At 41.4% G+C, this 22,516-nt stretch overlaps 1 long non-coding RNA gene across 1 annotated transcript; it reads right to left on the reverse strand.

Moving 5' to 3' along the window:
- Window positions 1-69: 69 nt before the first annotated feature.
- LOC120533084 lies at window positions 70-19,098 on the reverse strand. Its single transcript, XR_005634428.1, has 3 exons — window positions 18,849-19,098; window positions 10,551-10,610; window positions 70-355 (listed from the first exon to the last, which is right to left on the reverse strand). It is a non-coding gene; the product is annotated as an uncharacterized LOC120533084 (long non-coding RNA).
- Window positions 19,099-22,516: the final 3,418 nt, after the last annotated feature.

Raw genomic sequence — 22,516 nt, forward strand, 5'->3', positions numbered from 1 at the left:
GCTTAAAAACGGTGCACATAAGGAGCTGTGCAATTTGATCCCGCTGGTCTCTAAAGAGAAAAAACAAGCGGCGTTTCTTCATTTATTTTTAAATTAGCCACACTCTGTAGATATCAACAATGACAGTGCAAGAACAGGTTTCTAACAAGAGGGTTTCTGAGACGGGAGGTCGCCGACAGTTGTGCCAGTTTCAAAACAAAGCAGAATTCTCCTTTTTAAGGCCGCTGGATCTTTTCATTGTTTCGGGTTTTCTTTTCCACTTCTTCTCCTTTCTGTTTTGGCGTCTAAGTAGTTCAGCGCTGCCATAAACAAAGGAGGGCATTGGAATTCAGCAAGAGGGTCCTGCCAGAGAGACCTGTGGAGGGCAAAATAGGCAGAATTAATCTTACAGCCAGACGAAATGACATTGTACAGAAACAGAAACTGACGACGATGAGTGGGTGCTACCAAGAATGGGATTTCTGGGAAGGGTGGCACATTGGCTGGCACCTTGCAGTGATGAGACCATTCTTTGTGGGCTGAGTGTTCACTGCAGGCTGTGTGTGTGTGATTTCTATGCCAAGTCTGGCACCCCCCTACCGACCAGAAGTCATGTAATGTGACGCCAGCCTCGGGCACCAACTCCCACATCTTTTGGACCCGTCGTGTCTCTGAAGTGCGTGCCTACATATGCAGTGTATGTTTCTCTTTTTTTTTTTTTTTTTTTTTATTAATTTTATTACAATCAATACATAGCAATCAAGTTTTTACAAAAAAAAAATTGAGTTAAGAACAGATCAATCCCCACCCCTGAGAGAGAGAGCAAGCCAAACGGTGTAAGATTTAAGGTTTGTAAACATACCTAAATTAATAAATTCTCTGTGCTTTATGAACTTATTTTAAAATATTACTGATTAGATCCTGCCATGTTTTGAAAAAAGTCTGTACGGATCCTCTAACTGAGTATCTGATTTTTTCCAATTTCAAATAATATAACACACCGGTTTCCCACTGACTTAAAAGAGGAGAGTTTGGGTTCTTCCAGTTTATCAGAATAAGTCTGCGTGCCAACAGTGTAGTGAATGCAATCACAATTTGTTTGTCCTTCTCCACTTTAAGCCCCTCTGGAAGAACCCCAAACACAGCTGTTAATGGGTTAGGAGGGATTGTGAGTCCAAGGCTGTCTGAGAGGTAATTAAAAATATTTGTCCAGAATAATGTTAATTTGGTGCAGGCCCAGAACATGTGACCTAGTGAGGCTGAGGCTTGGTTGCAACGTTCAGTGTATGTTTCTCAACCTTGCTTTTCTGTGGTGGCACAACTTTTAGTAACCAAGAACATCCCAAGGCACACCACTGTCCTACTAACCACAAAAACTATTCCATATCTCGTACACGTCCCTTCACAGGACCACCAGAGAAACCGGAAAAAAAAAATAAAATAAAATAAAGCAGCTTCATGATCAGCATTCACAGATACAGTAATTAGTGAGCACTTTGGTGGCATCTCCCAGCTACTCTGTCCCTTTGCCCTCAGTGGCAATTTGTATGCCCACTGGCCCTGTGAGGCTCACTGGTGATCACATAGCAGGGCAGATGGACTCTTAACAGACAGGAGTCGCGTCCAAAGTGCCCGAGGTGCTGTGTCTACAACATACGAGATAGCGGAGCTGCTTGTATGTCGGTAGTTTTGTGCTCCTCTGCCAGGCTTTGACCAACTTGTGCCTCTCCGGTTCAGACCCGGGTGCGTTACTCTCTTATTCCTATGGCACAACCCTGTACTTGGCTGTGGCACACTGGTTTAAAAGCATGGCTGCATGGGGTTGCGATTTTCCCCTATAAAGGGTAAAGTGAAATTTTGCCTTGCTAGTTGCTAACCAACATCGACACTATAGCATCCTTAATTCTAAATCTATACATCTATAAAAGAGTCCCTTATCACGAAATCTCCAACACCACGAGGTCTTGGCACTTGACATTTGGAGTGTAGGTCACCCTTGACCCATAGGTGCTCTCTGAAAAACGGTTTTAAAAATTTCGTGATCCAAGTGCAAAACTTCTTATAGCTTTCTAGACCCGTTTGTATGTCTGTCCGTTTTTCACGAGAGGACTACTTCACGGATTCAGATTTTTTTTTTTTTTTCTATAATTTGCTTGAACATTCTGTAGATTTTTGCGACTTCTCTCATCGTGCTAAGTATCATAGTTCGCTTGTGGTAACCGATTTATTAGTGCGAATCTGAGAGAGACTCAGCAGGCTGCGTGGCCCTCCTCACTCACACATCTGCCTCAGGGCATAACCTTAACTCCGCTTAGTTAGCGAACGAGAGAACTGCTTCACGGATTTAGATCTTTTTTTTTTTTCTAGAATTTTCTTGAACATTCTGTGGATTTTGCGACTTCCTCATCGTGCCAAGAATCAGAGTTCGCTTGCAGGAGTGACATATTCACGCCAATCCGAGAGAGAGAGGCTGCGAGCCAAGGGGAGGAGGAAGAGTGACATCAGGAGTAGAGAGCTGGGCGGGGCCTCCTCGCTGTCCCGTGTTACTAATATCTGGGCGGAGCCACGGGGCATGGCTAGTTATGTGTGTGTGTGTGTATTTATATATATATATATATATATATATATATATATATATATATATATATTTATTTAATCCAACGTCTGTCTGTCTGCTTTTCACGAGAGGACTACTTCACGGATTTAGATCAGGTTTTTTTCTATAATTTTCGTGAACATTCTGTAGGTTTCTGCAACTTTCTCATTGTGCTAAGTATCAAGAGTTCACTTGCGGTAACAGATTTATTAGCGCAAATCTGAGAGACACTCATCAGGCTGTGGGGCCCTCATCACTCGCACGTCTGCCTCGGGGCGTAACCGTAACTCCGCTTAGTTAGCAAATGAGAGAACTGCTTCACGGATTTAGATCTTTTCTTCTAGAATTTTCTTGAACATTCCTGTTGATTTTGCGACTTCTCTCATCGCGCTAGGAATCAGAGTTCGCTTGCCGGAGCGACATAAGTCGCAATAATCCAAGACAGAGGCCGTGGGACGAGGGGGGAGGGAAGAGGAAGACATCAGGAGTGGGGAGCTGGGCGGGGCCGTCGTCTCACTACTAAGTGGGTGGAGCCATGGTGGGGGTTGGGGTATACTAAATGTATTGAATAACTAAAAAAACGCCCCTCAAACTCGGGTACTCCTGCACGTCTAAGTGTCGAGTACAGGATTGTTAACTAAACACCAAACTGGATCTTGAATGAAGGAAAGATAGATAGATAGATAGATAGATATGAGAGGCACTATATAATAGATAGATACTTTATTAATCCCAAGGGGAAATTCACATAATCCAGCAGCAGTATATACTGATACAAAGAAACAATATTAAATTAAATAGTAATAAAAATGAAAAAATGAAAAAAGCAGACAATAACTGAGTAATGTTAGCATTTACTCCCCGGGTGGAACTGAAGAGTCGCATAGTGTGGGGTCTCCTCAGTCTGTCAGTGGAGCAGGACGGTGACAAAAGTCTGTCACTGAAGCTACTCCTCTGTCTGGAGATGATCCTGTTCAGTGGATGCAGTGGATTCTTCATGATTGACAGGAGTTTGCTTAGTGCCCGTCGCTCTGCCACAGATGTTAAACTGTCCAACTTTAATCCTACAATAGAGCCTGCCTTCTTAACAAGTTTGTCCAGGTGTGAGGCGTCTTTCATCTTTATGCTGCCACCCCAGCACACCACCGCGTAGAAGAGGGCACTCGCCACAAAGAACATCTGCAGCATCTTACTGCATATTTTGAAGGATGCCAACCTTAAGCTGATTATTTTATTAAGCTTATTTGGATTTAAATTTGGAAAAACAAAACATTAAGATTTGCCTATAAATGTCCGAGAATAACTTGAAACCACTTTAACTTGAAATGTGTGACACAAAGTTCCAAGTAAACGTTAGAGATGTTTGCCCTGCTATTTCTATTCTGGTAATTAAACGAGACAACTGTAATTAAGTTTTACTGTAAGGCGCTCGCATTTTGAATGAATTACTAACACATCTGCTCTGGTCTTATTTTAAGAATAGCCCTTTTATTTTTTGAATATTGGCAGTGAACCACTGGGCAGGGTGGTGGTGTTGGGCGCCTTTCAATCCCAGATATTTTTTTGTTTAAATCTAAACAGGCTGCTTGGCTCAACATTAAGAACTTCACCATTTTAACAGTAACAATGGCAACAAAGCAAATTCGGCTCTCAGGGACGTGCATTCAGTCACTTTATCACGTTAAAGATACAATCTTAGAAATTCAAAATATACACTCGGACAAAACACAATTACAACAAAGAACGGGCAGCGCCACCAGCAAATGGTTCTTGTAACAGAAAACCAAAAATGACATCACAAAACATGCAACGTCCAGACTAAAGAAGCTCAAGCACGTCGGCACCTTCATCTGGAACACTTCTGCAGATAACGGATGCCACTATCGGCATCTTCTTCTAATATACCAGGCCCACCAAAAGGAGGGTCTTCACATTTTCTTGTTATACGACATTCAAACCACCGAAGACCCAATTTGGCTTTTTGTGACCAACAGCAAGGCGCTCCTTAACTCTGTCAGGGCTGATGTCGACTTTTGCCAAAAGGAGGAGCTGACGATGGTAATCGACTGTAAGCTGTGACAAAACCAACCGTTATGTTTTAGTTGGACTCTCGTTACTTGAAGGAAAGTTAACTTCACTGGTATGTCAGAGTGCAGAGCGGGTGAAATGAATTACAAATGTAAAACACATGAAAGCCCCTTTGGTGTGTATAAACTGGCACCTAAAGGACGCTCTGGTCTGAACTGTGCAGTCTAAGTGTCGTGTCTGGAGATACCGGGCACTGCTCATCACTGGTGTGGTAACATGCCAACGTGAAATGGGGGGCATCAGGAACAAAGTACCAAGATCTCCTTAATGCAAACCTGCTTCAGGGGGCCCAGAGGGTCACCTTCTAACAGGACAAAGCAAAGGACAACACAGGAGAGGCTCAGGGACAACTCTGTGAATGCCCTTGAGTGGTCTCAGCCAGAGCCCCAACTTGAACGGTTTAAAAACAGCCGCCCACCGATGGTCTCCATCCAAACTGCTGGAGCTTGAGAAGAATCAGCAGGGAAGAATGGCAGAAAATGCACAAATCCAGGTGGGTGAGGCTCGTCACGTCAAGCCAAATGCGACTCCACACTGGAACGGCTGACAAAAAAAGGGGGGGCTTCAATGAAGCACTGGAGTGCAGGGTCTGAATATTTGTGTCAATGAGATTTTTTTTCTTTCAAATGTCTAAAATCCCATTTTCTTGTTGTCGTTCCTGGGTACTGAGTGTTGGTTGAACTTGCAGAGAAAAAAAAACTGTCAAAGGATGAGTGACATGGCCACTAAGCGATGACACACCCAGCAGTGATGCACAGGTTGGTACGTGTTGGGGGGGGCTCGGTCTCCATGGCTGTTTTAATGGCACTCCTCCCTCAGTTTACCTGATTGACTTCAGTTCTCCATTAATAAAGTCTAAGAGTTGAAATTGGGGACCCCCCATTTAAATCAAACACAGGATGGGGTTATCAGAGTCGCCCATCATTGGGGAGGGAAAAGAGTGAGAGAGGGAGAGAGAAAGTGTGTTTCGGGCAAAAACCTACTTTATTCTTTTTACACTCTAGTCTTCCTCCTAATATAATACGCTACTGTGGCTGTCTGTTTGTCTGTCGCTCACAAACCTCTTGAACTACTGACCTGAATTTTGGTACACATACACTACATGACGTCTACTGTCCGCTTTCAGGGTGAGGATTGACCTCCAAGGTTATTCTTTTTATTTTATTGCTGAATTAACTCTCAGCAGTGGCCAGCAGGGTGGCGATGTGGCACATGCATACGGGCACCGTTCTCATCCCTACCACCTTCGCCGTCACTTCCCCTAACTCTTCATATCTTAAATCAGTCTTGAGGCAGATTGAACACTTAACTGCCAGCTTAGGTGAAAAATTAATCAAATGTACTAAGTAACTGCAACACAAACACGGACTTTATCAGTTTTAACTAAAATGTGTAATTTTCAGTCCATCACATTTTTCTATTAAGTTTTTATTAAATTAAACAGAACACGAATACACAGACGTAAACGGAAACAAGCGAGATGGAGAACTGCTGGCTGCTTCGTCTTATTGCTAATAAGGAGCCATTAAAACGGCGAATGCAGCTGTTTAAGACTGAAACAAGCAATCAAGGGTGGGGAACCTTAACGAGAGAGACCACTAAAATGAAGCATCAAAGTGTCACTTAAGCAATAAAGCGCTTCATCTCTATATATAATCTTCATTTGGATCTTGATCTTTATTTGTCCGTGAATGAATTAGAAGAAGAAGAAGCACTAGATGGCAGTAGAGAGACAGCCAAAACATAGGCATTGCATTAAGAATCTCCTCCAGGCTTATACTACTGAAGACTGCAGTACGCCAGTCACACCTCAAAACACAGACATTCAAACTAAACAAATTGTTGTGCTTTAACTAAAGAGATCTTCATTTAGATCTTGATCTTTGTTTGTCCGCAAATTCCATGCCTGCGTAGACTACCTTCCAAGTTTAGTACGTTGTTGTTACTCACGGAAGTCAACAATGTGCCGGAATAACGAAAGGGGTGGTGGACAGAGTTACGCTGGTCAGCTCCTGAGGCCTGGTTAGAGAATGAGATTGCCGAAGATAAAAGGTACATGCCTACGTAACATATGAATGAAAGAAAGACAGTGGGTACAATGAATGACAATGTAACAGCACGTTCCGGAAATTATTATTGTTACGTTGTAGCCGGCGAGTGCTGCGCGTCTCACAGTTGTACCGTGGCTTGCTCACATGTCAGTGAAGTGATCCCTATTTATGCTTTAAAGAGCCTGGATACCTATGTGTCCCCCTTTAATAACCATTGCTCCGTGTATATTGCTTTACTCTTTGAATTGCCACAAAGCAACCTGCGAGATTGGAGAAAGGTTGAGAAGACATCGTGAGAGGAAACAAGACGGACTGTGAATGGACAGAAGCAGAAATGCTCCTACACCACCACATAATTACGATTCGGACAGCGATTCCGAGTAGGCCATTCCTATCGAGTCAATATCCAAGGGTTTTCTTTTGTAATTTTGTTTCCCTTATAAAAAAATCATAATGCTGTGCGACGAAGGGCCCAGTTCACGACTGGCAGCCGCGTTTAAACAGGGAGCCCTTCACAGACAACTTTAACACGCGCAACGTAGTTGGGCGCACATGGCTAGTCTAAAATAATTGACTTCTCATTAAGAAACTGGGTTGAAACAAAAACCTGCAGCCACTGTGGCCCTCCAGGACCGACGTTGCCCACCCCTGCTCTCGACTGAGAGAGACACTCGTCTCCAAACTGACTTTTAATGACTCCTTCATTTGTCAAAAATTGAAGAATAATGCGTTGCACAGCACTACTGTGTACCTCCTGCTCTGACATGTTGATTACAGCGGACAGAAAGAGGGGAGAAAGAGCAGCCAGCACTACCAACGACAACTTCAATCATGCATGGAGTCAGGTCTACCTTGAGTATGAAAATTCCAGTTTATAACTGAACGCCCCTCGTTAATTCACTAAACACTCCAATTTTCGGTTCAATCAAGTCTCTTCTAGAGCTCAGTTTCCACAAAGGGCACTGTGAGCCCCAGGTCTTCAATTCTCCCTGCACAAGTGGCAGCTGCAGTCTCCAGTCAGGAACAAGTGTGACAGAGTGGTGACATCCAATGCACGCGAGTGCAACAAAACATACACAGTGGGGGAGAAAATAATGAAGTATCCAATTTGGCACGATTGGAAAACACTGAACATACTTGCAGCAAACAAGAAAAGACGTCTCGCCAAAAAAGTGAGAAATTAGCACTTTAAAAAGACTACAATTTGTGAGAATTAATGTGTGGGATACCCACAATCCCACACTGAATTTCAAACCCTGCAGTCACAGGTGTAAACCAAGGGGATTTTAAAGACAATTGGAAAGAAAGGAAGGGGAGAAGCGGAGCATCCCTGTAGGGAAATACTGTCATTCAATAAGATGCCATCTTTCACTTTTAGCATGGTAATGGAAACGGGTGAGGCGGGCTGTGCAACATCCACACGAACGGCTTCCTTAAATCTGTCATGAAAACTGACAGTTTGGTGTTTCTAACGCAGCATGTTTTAATCTGACCCAGGGGTCCTCACTCACAGTCCTGGGGGGCCGCAGTGGCTACAGGTTTTTGTTCTAACCCGGTTGGTTAATAATTTAATTTTATAGATTGTTAATGCTTTAACTCTGCTATGTCAGGTCATTCTCATATCCTAGATTTTGTTTCCCTTTTTAAGGATATCCAAATGATTTGAAGGCTAAAATGGAGGAGCAATTCTCAGTCCTTCACTTTTTTCTCTTCACTTTCTTTCCAAGTATTTCATTAAACCCAATAGTGCCTGATAAATACACACACAGGTGGAAATGGTAACAAGTTCAATGGAGAAATGCTGGTCTCTTTTGTCATTTGCCTGTTATTGCTAATTCAGGAGCAAATTAAAAACCAAGAATCCAGCTGTTTAAGACTAAAATAAGCAATAAGGGTTCAAAATCTTAATGAGCGAGACAACTAAAGTGAAGCAGAAGTGTTACTTGAGCAGTTAGTGCTTCTTATTAAGCAATTGGGTTGGAACAAAAACCTGCAGCCACTACGGCCCTCAAGGCCTGTGATTGAGGACCCCTGATCTGACCGGATGCCAGTTGTCTAGTATCGCTAACAGAGGGTTTTTTTTTTTAAACATTTCTTTCTGTATGAACGTAGTGAGAAGTCAAGCAGAATGACCCCTTTTATTGGCGAATTAAAATGATTATAGTATGCAGGCTTTCGAGGCAACCCGGGCCCCTTCTTCTTGTTCTGATTACATGTCACCTGAAGAAGGGGCCCGAGTTGCCCGAAAGCCTGCATACTGTAATCATTTTAATTCGCCAATAAAAGGGGTCATTCTGCTTGACTTCTCACTACGTTCATAATGGCTAACACAGTACATCACCCCAGTACTACTTTCTGGAAGGACTTGATCCTTAGACTGACAGTTGCTTGGGTGTTTCTAGTAGGACTTGCGTCTTTTTAAGACTGGGATTCTCTGTATACTTACTGCACAAGAGGCTTCAGATCCGTCCTTTAATTACTTAAAACTGAGTCTTAACTACATTGGACTCAAAATGAATATGAAAAGCGCCACAAAACGGCTACAGAAAATGTTCTGCTGTCACGATCAACTGTGCAAAGTTATTTCTACAACTGAACAGCCCAGGCCTCTGCCAGTCTCGCATTTTTGGTCATTTGCACTTACTGGTTGTTTCAGTTCATTACTTGTGTGAATGCAGAATTTATGTAAAACATCCAAGCCCTTTCACTCAACCACTTCTATCTGTTAACTCTGGTTTAGGTGCTGTTGACAGCTGTTTTATTTCACACTATCATTTTACAAGAACAAGTTGATTTTGTTCACTGAGCGATACGAGTACACACACGAGCTCCAGTACCAGTGGCATTTCATGTTGGCACCTTTCACCACATCACTGTTAGATTTCTAACTCTAAAAGCAAACTTCTGGATGTATACTGACGCACTGCCCATGTGCAGCACTGCATGCCAAGTGACGTGTGCAGATAAATACCGCTTTACCGGTGTTCTCAAACTGTGTTAACCAATATGGGAGAGGAGGAGGACGTGTGGGAGGAGGATGAATGTCAAATTAAGCGAATGACTTGGTGTGGCTGTACTAAGTGTTGAGCGGATTAGAAAGGTGCTTCAAAAGACAAACGAGTCTATGAGAGAATTAGTCTGTTTTTTGCCTTTGGTCCACAATGCCCTGGGCATTTCTAACTGGCAAAAAACAGACTTTTGAAAACCGTACACTTGTGAAAATGCTGGCTCAGCACTGCATTGGGATGAGCGGAAACAAGAGTTATTAGAAATAAATACTCCGAGGGCTCTGCTTCCTGCTTGCTTCGCTCGCCAACCCCCAGCTTCGTATCTCTGCCACTCACGTATGTGGATTTCACTTTCACCAAACAACAAAACTTTTAATTCTCGCCGATATGCTTCTTCATTGGAAAGAAACACTACTTTTCCCGGATGGCAACACAAATTAGACGATCTACAAATCTCCGAGTTAAAGTTTAAAGCCAAACAACATCTACATACTTCTGTCATATCACACATGTCCATATATTTGATCTCTCTTCGCTTTTCGTCAATATCGCATTGAATTTTGATTCTGTGTTTGGAATTACATCGACTGACTGACTGACTGACTGCTAGAGTTTTGTGACAAATCCTGTGGCTGTTGCCGTAAGCTTCTCTTCAGCTCTTCTGCATTTTCAGTCCTTTGAGTGCAGCTTGAGACTCTTTTGTAAACGATGTGAACACGCTAGTGTGGGTGGAGATCATTTTCACTTCAAAACTTTTTCCAATCAAGATGTCTCAGTGTGCCTGTGGCTTTTGTAATAAAATTTATCAAAAGATGTTTGCAAGCTTACCCATGCTTTTCATTAGTCGGTCACCAACAACTGATAAACTGCATCCATCTTTGGTATTTTCTGTAAGAGAACAAGAAAGTGAGAATGTAGTTTACTGGAATAAGAATCTCTTCATCGCCAAACTAAGAAACAAATGGGTGAAGAGGAACTTTAATACACACACACACACACCACCTTACCTAAAAACACACAACACACAACCAAGCTATGAGCTTTAAGAAGCACACACAACCAACTCGGACAACACGGACTTACCTCTGCTGGTGTTTGAGTTAAAGCATAGGGTTAAATGATTACTTAGAGTGACCTGAATCACAAATGTTCCTGTGCTGCTTCAGGAGTCACTCATTGTCACACACAGTGAGTGGGACAACACAAAATGGTGTTTCATGAAATCAAATATAACCAGCAGCACAGCGATGAATAAAACATGGCTATCTAATGGAGGGAGGGTGACCTGAAAGTGCCTGTCCGCTGTCCTATAGCCACTACTACTATAGAGTAGTTGTTCAGTGGTCTCAAACTCCAGTCCTGGAGGTTTTCATTCCAATCCTTTTCTTAATTGGTGATCTGTTTTTGCAGCTAATTAACTTGTTTTGAATTCATTTTAATTGGCTTGTTCTTGAACACACAGACCCCCTCAATTCATTTTCCTTAATTAGCAGTTAAACAATAATCTCTCTCTCTCTATTTTAGATAGATAGATATGAAAGGCACTATATGATAGATAGACAGATTCCAAGGTCTGTCTGTCCGCTTTTCATGAGAGAACTACTTCATGGATTTAGATCGGGTTTTTTTTCTATAATTTGCTTGAACATTCCGGTTGATTTTGCGACTTCTCTCATCGTGCCAAGTATGACAGTATGCTTGCAGGAGCGATTTATTCCCGCTAATCGAGTAGCACGTTATTGCGCTAATCTAAGCCGGAGGCTGCAGGCGGAGGGGAGTGGGGAAGCGTGACGTCGGGACTGGAGAGCCGGGTGAGGCCCTCCTCACTCATGTGCCAGTATCAGAGTGTACCTTGCTTCTCTTTAGCTAGCGAGAGAGAGATCTGCTTAACGGATTTAGATCGGGTTTTTCTATAATTTGCTTGAACATTCCAATTGATTTTGTGACTTCTCTTATCGCGCTAAGAATCAGAGTTCGCTTGCAGGTGCGATTTATTCGCGCAAATCCGAGAGACAGGCTGCAGGCCAAAGGGAAGGCGTGACGTCAGGAGCAGGGAACCGGGCAGGGCCCTCCTCACTCAAGCGCCAGCCTCTGTTCGAGTCGGTGTACCTCTGCGTTTTGGAGTGTAGCTTGCCTTGGCTTAGCTAGCAATACTTTTTTATTGATTTTTAAAGTTTGTCCTGTTTTACTACCATGCAGGCGGAGACGCAGGGGATGGCTAGAGAGGTAGAAAATGAGCCAAAACATGACCAGTAAACTGTGTCTGTCCGTCACACAATATCTGAATATAAAGAAAGATGAAGATCTCAGGAATGCTGATCTGCTTAATGGAGCTCTTAGAAAATCAACAATTTTTGAAGTGCCTGCCGCTGTACAATGAGAGCAGCAACCAGCCATGGTATTGCAATAATGACAAGAACTGGCTCCTCATTAAGCAACTGGTTGGAGTTTGAGGCAATGACTTAGTTGGTCTTCTGTTGGCTCCCTCACTTCACATTTCATTTCTGTTTGGATGCCATTTAAGGAAAGAAATAAAGAAATTCAGGGGAACAAATAAAAAAAAAAAACAAATCCATTAAAATGGAAAGGAATTAATCAGCAGCAAAAACTGGTCACCAATTAAGCAATTGAAAACCTGCAGCCACTGTGGCCCTCCAGGACTGGAGTTTGAGACCACTGGAGTAATCCCACCGTAATGTGCTTAAAGGGGCTACCAGCCATATACCAGATGATCTGAACTCAACTCATAGGCCGCGTTAGGCATGCTGGTTAACCCCGCAGTTACGTGTTCAGATCCTGTTAGTGACATTGTGACAGTGAGCCGGTCATTTCACCTGCCTGTCATCCAAACTGGAAAAACAAAAGAAATGTAATTTTGGATGTTTTAAATTGTTTTGGATAAAGGCATCAGCCAAACTAGATATACTTTTGGGAATTTAAAACTTTACATAACTTCAAGGAAAGGAAGAAAAAAAAAAAAAAGAGAGATTTTCTCTCTATCTACTGTATATACAGGGTGGTCCAGATCTTACTATGCAATTTTCATTACGCTATAACTTATTAAGTTTATTACTCCAAGCCCGTATCCAACTGAATGAAGGACATGTGGGACATTTAATTCACTGATTTTCCATTTATTCAATGTACAGTGGTACCTCGGTATCCTTTGATTTACACCAAACAGGACGTATACCAAACAAATTTTTCCCATAAGAAATAAAAGGAAAATGATAATCCGTTCCCATGAAAAATAATCCTATTGTTATTGGCATATTATACATTGATGGGGTTGTATAAAATAATTTAAACACTGCTTAATACTAAAATACATAAATACAAAAGCAATCAGATGAAATAAATGAAAATTTAACCTCACTTTTCAATAACGTCTTTGTTTTTCACAATCGTACATACCGTCGTTCTCTGCATACGGTATGCAGCAGCCAAGTCCCGGATATGCATGCCACCTTCATACTTTTCAACAATCAATTCAAATTTATGAGAAAAAAAACACAAAATCACGTGAAAATTCACAAAGAGTTATAGCGCGGGTTGTTCACTGAATGCTAGCAACTGGCGTACTGACCGACGCTCGTGGGCAGTCGTGGCTTTGTCTCGAGAGACGTAAACAAGGGTAGCGCGCCGTGTCCTGGCACGCGAGTCGTATTCGAAACAAAGGTCGTATACCAAGCAAAATTTTTTGTGTCCAAACCGGACGTATACCAAGTTGGACTTATTCCAAAGTGGACATATACCAAGGTACCACTCTAAGTCCATTTTCATTTATTACAAGATATTTTGAACAATTCTTTTGTCTTGTATTGTTTTCCTGCATTGCATTAAAAGTTGCATAATTACATCTGGACCACCCTATATAAACTTGAGAATCAGTGGCCTGGGCAGTTAATAACTGAAACACCGGTAAAGACACAGTGGTTCTTTATACAGGGCGACACAGAAAAACTGGAACATTTGAAATGTGTAGTGGCAGCACTTGGGAACAGGGACCTTGAGCTGTAAACAATCTCACCATTTAGTAATTGAGTAATCAATGGCAGCTGTGCAAGAATTGTTCGGTAACCGTGTCACCTCAAGAGTCGGTGACATTCCCTGGCGCTCAAGATCCCCAGATTTGTCCGTTTGTGATTTTTTTCTCGTGGGGCTACCTTAAGAGTCGGGTCTACACAACTCGGCCAAGGACACTAAATGAACTGAAACAAAGAATTCAAGACAAAATTCGTGGTATCCCATCGGAGATGTTGCAGCGATCAACGGGGAACCTCAACAGCAGATTGGAGGAATGCATACGTACAGGAGGACGCCATCTACAGGACGTAATTTTCAGACATTGATAATTTGGATTACTGTCTCTTAAAAGGCAAGTTGTAGTGGTTCAATTGCTGTCAATACGTTTTTTTTTGTTGGATTTCTTCTATTTTTATTGGGTTTTTCAAAAGTTCCCGTTTTTGTGTGTCACCCTGTATTTTTGGTACTTGTCAATCAATCAATCAATCAACATTTATTTATATAGCACATATTCATACAAAAAAATGTAGCTCAAAGTGCTTTACAAAATGAATAGAAAAACAGAAGACACAATAAATAAACAAACATAGAACTTGTGTACTAAACGGACGGCTAGTACCCTTTTCTATTATTGTGAAGCAAATCGGATTTTCGTTTTTTAACATTAGGCACCCAAAGGGGACATTAACATTGGGGATCTATAGGCAACTATGTGCCCCTACCACTAACTTTAAAGGTTAATATTTGTGGTTGGTACGTCAGTCTAATAATTTAAACTCCAAAAATTAAGCAACTGGGGCGCCCAACACTGGAATGGGTAGGAACACAAGTACCATATTGTTTTGACAATTTTTGTTCTGGATGTTGCACTTTTGTAATCAGTCCCATCTACTTTGCTACTGAAAAAAAATGAATGTCCCTTCAGTGATCAGCACTCACTAGAAAACGATTTCATTGTGTTAAGAGTATCACACCTGTTAGAATTGCTTTTACTACTTACTCAAATGTTTCCTTTCAAAGGCTGAAGGTGAAACCCCATCTTGGAAACTGTCCCACCCAATGCAACTTGATGCCTTTCTCACACACACACACACACACAAAGCGACCCCTACCTGCTATTCCTGAAAGACAAGTTGTAGCCAATCCTGTCCCAACCAGTCCTACAAGACCACATTCCACATTAAAAGCACTGGGAATATTGATGGGCAGAGGTGGACACTTCTTTAAAAAGGCAGTTAACTTTTAGATAAAACATTTTAAATTTAGTACCCGTGCCCATATTCCTTATAAGGCATCCAAGGGTAGCGATATCGATAATGCGACGCATTGTGCACTTAAGTATCTTCAAAATAGCTTCAAAGAAATACATAACTCCAAATGTACACGGGCAGGGGATATCTGGGGCATGTTAAACGTGAAGTGAACTCCTAGGCAGGATGGAACGTCCACTTCACAACGTGTTGGGCGACCTGTAGACTGCGGGGGGTCCTGTGTAAAGCATGTGCTCTGTGTAGTCAGATTCCTGAGGAGCGGCACGGCGTGTTCTTCTGGTTTACGTGCAGGTTTCACGTGGCTCAATTAGAAATACAAGTCATTCCTTCCAAAAGCTCATCTTGCCAAGCTATCTGGTTCTTCTGGATTAAGACAGAGAGTCACACACACACACACACATCACGGGAAACTGTTGAGATTCAAAGATATGCAGTAAGAACATTAGAAGGGCTGGCAGAAATTAAATAATGAAAACTAAGAAAACTGGTAGAGCTTTTAGGTTATTGAAGAACACGAGTTTAGAATTTGTAGATAAACACTTTAAGTGACTATTTCAGTAGTGCTAGGGTGTTGTAACGTGTTAGCCATTATGGATGTGGTGAGATGTTCAGTAAAATGACCCCTTGTAGAAAGATTACAATGTGCAAGCTTTCAAGTTAAGTCAGGCCCCTTCTTAAGGTAAGATGTAATCTTGTGATGCATATATTACATATGTACTGTATGTACTCGTATTTAAGTTCTCCCATGGGTAAGTCAAGGCTTGATTATACCGTGTAATTCATAATGTCGGTTGTATAAGTCAATGTAGAAAACTCCCGCTATTGGTCCAAGAGATTACGATCTGCTAACGCCCACCTGAGAGAGCACACGGCCTTTTATTTCTCTGTATTATTCCTACGTGACCACACGGTGATACCCCAACTATTCTGAAGCGACGTTTGTACTGTTCTGTGTGTTTTGTATCTCACACCCTCATGCACCTTTATCGCAAGATTTTATACTCAATGTTTTTGGGTTCCAAGACCCGACTTATATGTGAGTATATACGGTAATTACATATTGTAATCTTTCTAGTTAGCCAATCAAGGGGATTATTTTGCTTAACTTCTTACCACAGTGACTACTTCAAGAAGCTAAGCTTTTTGGCTGGTTAATCCGAATTATTCTCAGGGTGTAAAATCATTCATGAAATGGAAAACAAACAAAAGCTGCTGAAGCTAGCAGTGTAAATATTAAAAATTAATATTAGGTTTCCACACACATACCCTAACCAGTACTTCCCTACAATATTAATATTTAATAGGCTATACCAGTGATCTCAAACTCCTGTCCTGGAGGGCCGCAGTGGCTGCAGGTTTTCATTCTAACCATCTTCTTAATCAGCGACCTGTTTTTGCTGCTAATTAACGTCTTTTAAATTAATTTTAACTGACTTCTTCTTGAAGACTCAGACCTCTCAATTCTTTTTCCTTAATTAGCAGGCAAACAATAATGAGATACAAAATGAGCCAAAACAGGACCAGCAAACTGTGTCTGTCCATCACACATCATCTGAAAATAAAGATGAAGGTCTCAGGAAGGCTGATCTGCTCGGGTCCCCAAAATGTTTAATCAGTGCTCTTAGAAAAGAGAAAAATCAATAATTTCGGAAATGTTTTCTATTGCACAATGAGAACAGCAACAAGCCATGGAATTAAAAAAGAGAGTCAGCGCCTCATTAAGCAACTGGTTGGAGTTTGAGGTCCTGACTTAGGTGGTCTTCATTTTTGTTTGGGTGCCATTTAAGAAGAGAAATGAAGCAATTCAGAGGAACGATCAGGGAAACGTATCTTAAAAAAATAAGTCAATTAAAATGAAAGGAAAAGGAGTTAATTAGCAGCAAAAACCGGTCACCAATTATGAATAGGGTTAGAGGGGAAACCTACAGCCACTGCGGCCTTCCTGGACTGGACTGGGAGACCACTGCTCTTTACTGTGGTGGGCTGGGCCGGTTACATCACTTCAAGAGAGGCCCACTGAATCAACAAGCTTAATATAAAGGCAAGATTCATTTTTGGGGCATACTCTGGACCCCCTAGAGGTGGTGCTGGGCGATATATATCGTGGGGACGATAGAAAAGTGTCTATCGTTTCTAACCTAATTTTATCAATTACTAAAGAAAATATTGCATTAAATAGGCTATGACAAATGAATGATAATGTCTTGTCGCTATGCAATGCATACTCTACCCTTTATATAAGTGATAATCAAGAATAAAAATGAACTTTTCGCAAAGAAACTCTATCTTGTGGTTTTGTGACAGTTCAGTTAAATGTCACTTCAAAATAAAGTTGCAGAAAAAAGTATGCAATGATATTTTTGTCAAACTTTTCAGAGAATAACTGGAAACGTACTTTATTGTGGGTGGTATATCGTGATATATATTGTTATTGTGATATAAAATAATCCATATCGTGATATATGATTTTTCCATATCGCCCAGCACTACCTGGAGGTCACAGAGGAGGAGAGAAACAAAACTGAGTGCTATTATGAACAATGCTGCGCATCATTAACATTTACATTGTTTAACGTTAACATTATTCAAAGTTATTGTCAGTTTTTAGCTGCATTTTTATTACTCTTTAAAATTTAATATATATATATTTTTTGTATCAGTATACTGCTGCTGGATTATGTGAATTTCCCCTTGGGATTAATAAAGTATCTATCTATCCATCCATCCATCTCTCTGACACACCAACACTTAGGACTTTCAGGGAACAAATCATTTAGATGAAGTGGGTGCTTCCTTATACCAACAGTGCCTCACTGCGACTTCTCTTTTTATGCCTAACAAAGTTTGTTTCATTCTTTCTTTCTAGTCATCTTGATGTGTATGTAAAAGGGAGTAAAGTTTGTTTATTGTAGATTTATTTATTGAGCTTTTGTAAAAAGCCAAATTTCACCTCCGAGAGAAAGTGCTATCCAACTATATCCATTAACATAAAGCCTGTCCATAATCGACTATTTGTCCTACAGTATTCCTATTTAAGGGTCTATACACCGAACTGTATACTCGGATCTGAATCCTAACCTGTTCAACAATACTGTTAGCCAGGTCTTCATCCTCTTACGTGTACGAATATTTTCACTTCAAACTCTGCTTTCTTGTAAATAATGTGTTTAGATAGATCTTTACTATTCCCCAGAGGGAAACTTGGCTTTTTACAGAAGACCAATAAATAAACACACCAGAATGACTACAAAGAACACTAAAAACAGAAAGAAAACGTCCGACTTTGCAGTTACAAACTCTCCTTTAAGTTAATCCGAGTTCTGCGCTCATTTGCTTTGTGAAGCGGTGATGTTGGACAGCTCTCTTAATGGTGACACGCAAATCACTACTGGGTGAAATGACAGAGGCACCAAAGACTCATGGCTATGATGATGGGAATAAAAATAATGATAATAATACGTTGATATTGCGCCATTTCCACGCTCAAAGCGCTTCAGGGCACAGACAGTACAACACTGGATACAGAAACAGAACAGGCAAAGCACTTAACTACAACAGACAATCAACCAGAATATAAAAATAATAAAAATATTACCAATAAAAACATAAAAATGTGTACACGATAGCGCAAACAAAATACGACATGAGCGGTCGGTCATTTGTAAACCGTCTGCCTATTATATAAAAGTGTGGAAAAGCTTTCTGAAAACTGTTAACTGAAAGAAAAGCATCAGTTCCTCGACACCATCAGCAGAAAAAACGTGGAATATCGTATCGGGAAGGCCATCCACGCCCCGAGTTACCGACGCAGAAGTTCACTGATACTCACGTAACAGAAGCAGGCCCGGCACACCCTGGTCCCAACCGTGTAAGCAGAGGAAATGAAAAATTAGCTACGGCACCAACAAATATACAATTAAAAAAAGAACGACATCAAAAAGCAGAAAGAGCCAAAAATCAAACCAGTAGGAATGTTTGGGCAAAGCATTCGCTATATCTTTCTGTCGCTGCTTTTCTGCCTCCATGACCGCCGACCACAACAAACTCAAAGTCGGTTACTGACGGTCACGCGAGTAAAATGCGAGACGCTTCCTGAAATGTTAACCCGCCTACTTGGGATTGATGATCCAATGAAATGAGTGGTTGGCTAAGTGAGCGTTTCTGAATGGTGTTTTGTACTGTAACTCTAGCACTGGGTGGCATTTTTACACTTCAGTGAGGTGTGCTGTTCGGCACGTCGTTAAACTGGTCAGGCGAGGTGACAGTGAGCGGCGGCGGCGGCGGCGGTGCTGCTGCTGCTGCTGCTGGTGGTGGTGGTGGTGGTGGTTCATCACATAGACATATATAGATAGACGCCACATTCAGTGTGTTGCCCAGTCGACAAGATACGTCAGCACGTCCGCCATATTGCGAGTGGCAAAAGTGCCATTTTAAACTAATACAGGTCGACGTGGAAACCGGGTTTTCTGATGAAAAAACAATAAAGTTTAAAACGGTATCGTTTACATACAATATATTTTGGCGAATCGTTTAAATGCAATTATTTATATTCATTTATAAACTAATAATGGCAATCATTAAATAATAATTATTATTATTAAATAATTCCTCCCATATAAGTAACATTTCTCGGACTGCCTTCTTCCATCTCGGAAACATTTCTAGACTTCGTCCTGTTCTTACTCAACAAATACTGTAGTATCAGTTAATGCCCGAGTCACCTCATGTATAGATTACTGTAATGCTATTCTATCTGGCATCCCACAAAAACATATCCATCGCCTACAACTTCTTCAAAATTCTGCTGCCGGGATAATAACCTGCTGCTCTAAATCCACTGAACACATCACACCGATTCTCTCTCAACGTCGCTGGCTCCCTGTTAACTGCTGAATACAATACTAATTACCACTCTTAACATTTAAAGTTCTCCACACCTCGCTGATCTCCTCCAGACTGGCACTCCTCTCGCTCACTCAGATCCTCACCTGAAGCTCCACTTTCTGTACCACACGTCAGACTCAGTGCTATGGCAGCTCGAGCGTCTCTCCTGGTGCTCCTCAACTCAGAATTCTCTTCCCTCTCATATCTGTCAGCTCGACTCAATAACGCATTTTAAAACTGCCCTCCAAACTGATCTTTTCAAACTGGCATACCACTTGTGAATTTTGCACTGTTACTGCCAGTTATCTTTGTTTGTTTGCTAATTTTTGCCTTTTGATTTATCATTCTCTTGTTTTAATTTTAACTAATGTTGTTTAATTTTATTGTAAGGTGACCTTGAGTGCTAAGATTATAAAACGGGATTTTCTAATGGCCAAATATAACTAAAACAATTGTTCAGCCTTACCTATGAAATGTAATCCCCTGGGATCTGGTTTGGAGCGTACAGCGGTTTTTATAATCCCAAGCAGCACATACGCGAGGCATCTTTATCATTACTTCACTCCACAGCAGTACCACTCGCAATATGGCGGCGACGTTGACGTACAATGCTGCTGGCCATGCAGCGTCTAGTAATTCTATGTCTATGACTCAGCACACATCCTTAAGCGTGAAGCTGTGCCTCCAGTGGGACAATTCATTCGCAAAAAACAACGTGGAGCAAATTCCATTGATCATTCGTCTATTCAACAGTGAAACATAACAATCAAATTATAGCCGGGGAAACCAGAAGTGGCCTGTTCACTGTTACATTGTGTTTGGAGCGATATAAGAATAGTCTGAATACATTTAGTTCGCTATTCACATTCACGAAAAAGCAGACATACTCGTTAATTGCATTTTGGTTGGCAAAACAGCCAGTAGGCCCTGATGTTTTGTATCTCAAACCTTTGTTTGAAGTTTCATGTTTTGTTTTGATATCTGAATGATATTAGCAAAGGAAATACAGAGTTTATAGAGTTTATTCTTGTGTTCTTATTTATTAGTTATTATATTAACTATTGTAAGATATGGCCGTCCATTCATCCTAGCCAATACCCCGAAGCCGCCAGGTGGAGCCCTCCTTGCAGCATGGAGGTCCCCAGAAGACCAGCAGGGCATTATGGACAATGGAGTTTTTATGCACAGCCCTGCTGGATGCCATGGGGGCCACAGGAGGGAGCTGCAGGGAGGACCGAGGGCTTCTTCGTGCCCTGTGACCCGGAGGTTCGTCATAGGAAGAGCGACGGACTTCCGGGTTGAAGAAAATAACTTTTACCTGACCCGGAAGTGATTGAGAATCACATGGACTGGAGATAGGGAACACTTCCGGGTCAGGGAATATAAAAGGACTGTGGGAGCTCCCAGATGGGGAGCTGAGTTGGGAGGCAGGGTGGCTAAGTGTCTGGGAGTGGAGGATTGGTTTATTGATTATTGTTATTGAGTATTGTGGAGAGGAGCGTGCTTTGTGCACATAATTATTGTAATAAATAATTATTTGGACTTTTATCTGGTGTCTGACGTGTGGTCCGAGGGTACAAGGGTGCGAGCAAACCCTTAATCTACCACACTATTTATTATTTATTATTGTAGTGACGATGGCACTGACGTCCCAGGAGGCACTGCAGCTAAAATAAAACAGTTAATTATGATTTAATTTATGTTGTATTTGAAAGTACTTAATGTTGTTTGGTAACGGGAGTGTTTTATTAAAGTTTAAAGGTGAGGTTGGAGTTTGCCTACCACCACTTACCGATGCTGCCTGGTGTAGGAGTCTGGGTATCGGGACTAAAGAGGTGGTGCTGAAGTTGAGTATTGCCATTTTTGTAGTGATCGCGTTACTTGAATGTGCAGCTCTACCAGTATTAAAAGAAAACGTCTGTTTATGTGCATTGAGTGTGTCTATGTGTCACAATAGTATAATGGTTGGTATTATTTTATAATTACTAGGGGGCTCTGCCCCCAGCTCCCCAATCCCGGGCGGGCACTAAACACTCTGCCTTTCTATCTCTCATATAGTGCCTTTCTATCTATCTATCTATCTATCTATCTATCTATCTATCTATCTATCTATCTATCTATCTATCTATCTATCTATCTATCTATCTATCTATCTATCATATAGTGCCTTTCATATCTATCTATCTATCTATCTATCTATCTATCTATCTATCTATCTATCTATCTATCATATAGTGCCTTTCATATCTGTCTATCTATCTATCTATCTATCTATCTATCTATCTATCTATCTATCATATAGTGCCTTTCATATCTATCTATCTATCTATCTATCTATCTATCATATAGTGCCTTTCATATCTATCTATCTATCTATCTATCTATCTATCTATCTATCTATCTATCTATCTATCTATCTATCTATCTATCTACTAGCTGGGAATTGCTGGTCTACCCCCCTCTAGTGGTGCTTGTGGAGCGCCACGGCCTGAGACCCCTGTAGTCCACGACATGGACGTCAATTTAAAGTAAACTCTTGCCATAGCTCTTAGGCAGTGTGGTGGTGACGTTGTGTCGCAGTCACTCCCAATCCATTAATGGTGTACTGTGGTG

This window comes from Polypterus senegalus, chromosome 7, assembly GCF_016835505.1.
Source record: "Polypterus senegalus isolate Bchr_013 chromosome 7, ASM1683550v1, whole genome shotgun sequence".
NCBI lineage: Eukaryota > Metazoa > Chordata > Cladistia > Polypteriformes > Polypteridae > Polypterus > Polypterus senegalus.